The sequence below is a fragment of the Gossypium hirsutum genome, chromosome A05 (genome assembly GCF_007990345.1).
Source record: "Gossypium hirsutum isolate 1008001.06 chromosome A05, Gossypium_hirsutum_v2.1, whole genome shotgun sequence".
Taxonomy (NCBI): domain Eukaryota; kingdom Viridiplantae; phylum Streptophyta; class Magnoliopsida; order Malvales; family Malvaceae; genus Gossypium; species Gossypium hirsutum.
Genome location: NC_053428.1, coordinates 109,850,858 through 109,855,826, shown reverse-complemented (window position 1 = coordinate 109,855,826; position 4,969 = coordinate 109,850,858).

Below are 4,969 nucleotides of genomic sequence, written 5' to 3'. Positions count from 1 at the left end.
ACCTCTGCTCTCGAGAAAGGCATGATCGAATTGTGCCACATGCCAACCGATTGATCGCCTTCCAATCTTTCTCCTGTACATCATCTGGTTTCTCTTCATCAATAGCAATGTCTAGACCCTGCTGAAAAAGGGCATCTAGAACCTCACTTTGCCACATACCAAAATGGCCCATGCCATCAAAGATCTCCACGACCAATCTTACATTTGCAATTGTCGGTCTTGTCCACATGGACGATGTTGAAGCTCCTACACCGACCGTTTTCTCCATAATCTTTCAATATACCTAAGGAAATCTTTTCTGATGTGGAAGATCAGTTTAAACTGCAACCACAGAGCATACTACGATTAACCTTCGGCTCTTGATACCACTTGTTGTTCCAATAGGGTCGGAAGCGTGTAAATTATTGTACTAAAAAATCACACAAAGTTCAATTCCCAGGAAAGAGAGGTGGATCACATGGATCTCTTAAATACCAAGTCTTTCCTTAGACAGAATATCCTTTCTATAGTAATTTAATAGCACAATTAAATACTACTATTATACCCTCAAATATTGAAAGAAAAATAGGACAAGAAAGAACACAAGAGTTTTAACGAGGTTCGGTAAATTATACCTACGTCCTCGGGCACTAACACCAGATGATAACTTTACTATCTTCAAAGTATTACAAACAAATAGAATTCCTTAAGAATTCTCAAATGGGAGAAGAGAGAAAACTAAGAGAGAAAGATTGGTTGGAATGGTTGAAATGAAAAATGAAAAGGCCTATTTATAGTTGAAGTTCAGGGACTAACTTGCAAATGGCCTAAAAAATTAGGGACCAAAATTGTAATTATCCCATTCAACTTTTCAACATTCGGTGCAACTTGCTCAACCTTTTTAACAAGTTGCTTCCTACCTTTGTTGACCTTTCAACACCAACTGATATGGAAAATCTAATTTTTTGACACATTTGATACCCATTTTGTCGACAGGTGAAAATTCTTATACAACCAATTTTTAAACCCACTGATGTCGTGGCTGCTAGAATCGTTTTGATAAATTTAGTATTATCAAATCTGCCAATTTACTTCATGTCTTTATTTTCGGCTCCTGAATCTATTATCAGAAAAATAGATAAAATTAGGAGAAATTTTCTGTGGGGTGGGGTTGATGGAAAACGGAAAATGGCGAAAGTAAGTTGGAATCAGATATGTTGTCCAAAAGAAAAAGGGGGAGCCGGAGTGGTTAATCTTAGGACAAAAAACAAAGCCCTCTTAACAAGATGGAGATGGCGCTTTATGATAGATAAAAATGCGATGTGGAATAAAGTGATTTCAACAAAGTATGGCTCTAATGTGGTCCGATGGAGATTCAATGCGAATAAGTTAAAAGATATGTCGAAGGTGTGGAGAGGGATTGTTGAGAATTCGTTAGATGCTAGAGTGGTTCGATGGGTAGGGGATAAAGATTTTAGTTGGAAGATTGGGAATGGAAAGACTACGTTGTTTGGGAGGATAAATGGTGCGGTAAGGACCCATTAAAAGTGGATTTCCCTAGGCTTTTTCGTTTAGCTAAACTCAAATATGCTTCAGTGTTTGATTATTCTTCAAACTATGATTTTAGCAATGTAAATTGGGAAGATATTTTCGTCAAACCTCTTCTGGATAGGGAAATGGGGATCCTTTGCCGGCTTATCGATAGGGTGAGTTGTGTTGTCTTGGTCCCGGAGGTGGAGGATAGGATTTTATGGGATCACGACAAAAATGGTGAGTTCTCAGTAAAGCAATTATCCAAGTTACTGAGTGAGGGGGAGGGGGAGGGTCCAGTCTTTGTCTTCGATAAAATATGGAAGTTAAAAGTTCCTCCACGGGTGCGGAATTTTCTTTGGTTATTGGTCATTGATAGAGTCCCCATGAAAGATTTTTTAATTAAAAGGGGGGTGAAAATTCATGACAACTTGAACGTGTGCCCGTGGTGCAATAGGGAGCTGGAGAGGGCGGATCATGTACTTTTTAATTGTAATTTTATTGCAGGATTTTGGAAGAGAATATTCAACTGGTGGGACATCGGGTGGTTAGCGGTTAGCAATTTTGAGGAATTTTATTTGTTATGTTTCAAGGCGAAGATTATTGGTTCTTGTAAAAGTATGTGGCTGACTTCAATCGCGGTATCTTGTTGGTCGATTCGGTTAGCAAGAAATGAGATTGTTTTTTTATAATAAAGTGTTGACAATGGACACCTTGATTTTCCATTCCAAATTGAGGGCTTTATTGTGGGTAAGGGCTGCTGCTGAAGAGTGCAGGTTTCAAGAGAGATTATGGTGGTTATACCCGTATAGATGCGGATTATCCAATTCAGGGTCAGCTGGCTGGTGCTTTCCTCCACTTGGATGCTTGAAATTTAATGTAAGTGGTGTTGCTCTTGAGGGCGAATCTAGCGTTGGAGGTGTAATGAGAGACAAGGAAGGTATTGTTAGAGCTCTATTCTCGGGCCCGAGTGTTGCTTGTGAGGTGGAGTCTGTTGAATTGGGAGCAATTATCATAGCTATGGATGTTTTTAGTGACATAGGATGGAAGGGTTCATGCTTTTTAATTGTTGAAATGGGGTCGAGGGAGGTTTTTAATTTGATTTTAAAGAAATCAAGTAGACCTAGGTCGCAACATCCTGTTTTTGCAGAACTTGATAGAATGAGGGTCTGTGCTAGAAAGTTAACATTTACATTAGCTGAGGCGGGTGGAAATGAAATGACAGATGCCTTAGCTTCTGCTGGTATAAGTAGGCCTTGTTTGTTTAAGGCTTGGTGGTGAGTTTGGTCTATGAAAATTATGAGTTTTTCAAGGTTAATTTGTTCTCTCGGTGATTGGTATGCAAAGGAAGACGCTGCTGGAGTTTGGTACTGCTGATATGTTTTGATCAAATCTTGTTATAGGTTTTTTTTGGAATTGAGTAGTGTTTCTTGATGTTTTTGTTTTTGGTGATGTGTTCAACTATTTGGGTATGATCTGATTGTAAAAGCTTTGTTGCATTTGTCAGTGTTGTTTGACTATGTGCTTATGTACTCATTTACTGAGCGAAAAAAAAAATTTAATTTCACATTAATTAGAAAACACTCTCATAGCTCACACTTACCTTATAAATGAGTGTAAATTTCTTCACTATTTTCATAAGCTCTTTAAGAGTTTCTTCCTTTAAAGAAATTTATGAGAAATAGCTCATAGTTTAAAATTTTTTATATATAATAATATATATTATATGTAAGAGAGAAATGAAATATTTCTATTCAGAGGAAGATTTGAATGGAGTAGGCAGGGGCCTTGGCCGCCTAAAAATAAAAAAATTTTAAATCAATCCTTTTATAAATAGAGAAACTATTGTCACGCCCCCAAAATATAGGGGTTTAATCATAATGGATAGACAAGAAATAAGACATAGGTTAATGGTTAAGTGATAGTGTGTCTGTCTTGGAAGTCTTAAGTTTAAACCCCATTCCTACAATTTCTTTTCCTTTTATTTTCAACAACTTAGGGTAAAAATCAAACGAGTAAGAATTGAAAAAGAAATAGGTCGCCTAATGGCTAACACGCTAGTTCCTTTCCCATTTTCCCAAGTTTGAGCCACATTCTTTCCTTCCTATTTCCCTATTAATTCCGCCTAAATTTTGGGTAAATTACAAACCCTAGCTATTTAGTCTTTCATACTCCTATTTTTTATTAGAATAACTACCTTTTTCACAATTTTAGTAAAACTCTTCTTCATCCTCTATTTATTTTTTCCTCTTTTCTTTTCCTCCTTCTTTCTCTCATAATTGCATCATATTTTTATTTTTGAGTTATTGACTATTTTCTTCCTTGAATCAAATCAACCTTCGTCCTAACGTTTTTTTACTGGTTTCATAATTTCCATCAATAGCACCTCGATCTTTGCCAAAAAACGATAAATACATTTCGTTCCAAAGTTTAGATCCCAAATTTTCATAGTATTTCTAATCGAAATTAATCCTTCATTCAATCTAATCAATCTTTTACGGGGTTTGCCAAAACTTTTGACAAACTTGCCAAAACTTTTGACAAATCTTGAAATTAATCGTTAACTCGTGTATAAATGTTGTTTGAAGGATCGAATTTAGGTGAATCAGACCAAAACCGAGCTTGAGGAACATCGATCAAACCCTCGACAAAAGGTGTGTGTTCTCTACCAAGTGAATTGGGGCAAACCATGTGTAGGTTTAGGACCACACGGTCTCCCACATAGGCGTATGGGCTACACGACCATGTGCCTTGCAAACCCTAGGCTAGTTTATGAACTACACAGCCTGCCACACGATCATGCCCACTTACCCTATAAATAAGTGTCACATAGAACACTCCAATATCTATAAATCAGTGTCATGAGTTATTTATATATTATTGATATGACATATAGTTTAAAGTCATTTATATATTATTGATATGAATGGTGGTGATTCTAATACTAGATTAATACTAAGATTTTGTAGTAGTACAAAGATTTTACAAATAAATGATAGTGATTCCAGTATAATGCACTTAGTCATAAAAAATCAGCAAATAGTAATTCTAATTCAGTGCATGTAGTTATCAAACTGTTATGTGTAAATAATTTATATATAAAAATGTGAGTTAATTAAATATATATTTTAATTTAAATACAATGAACCTGCACATTTATTTATAATTATTAATTAACACTATTATTAATTAAAGGCGCATCGATTGTTTTATAATTATAATTAATATTATTATCTGTACATATTAAATTATTTTAATTTACTTATTAAAAAACTTATTAGTAAATTTCAATTTTAATAGATTTTCATAACTTTTAGCATTATAAATATTTATTTATTACGTAAGCTCGTGCATTACACTGGTAAGAAAATTAATTTATATATATTAAAAGTTTTTTTTAGATTTTTAATTTTTTTTATTTTCAAATAATTTTTGGATGAGTCACGCTGCCACATCACAG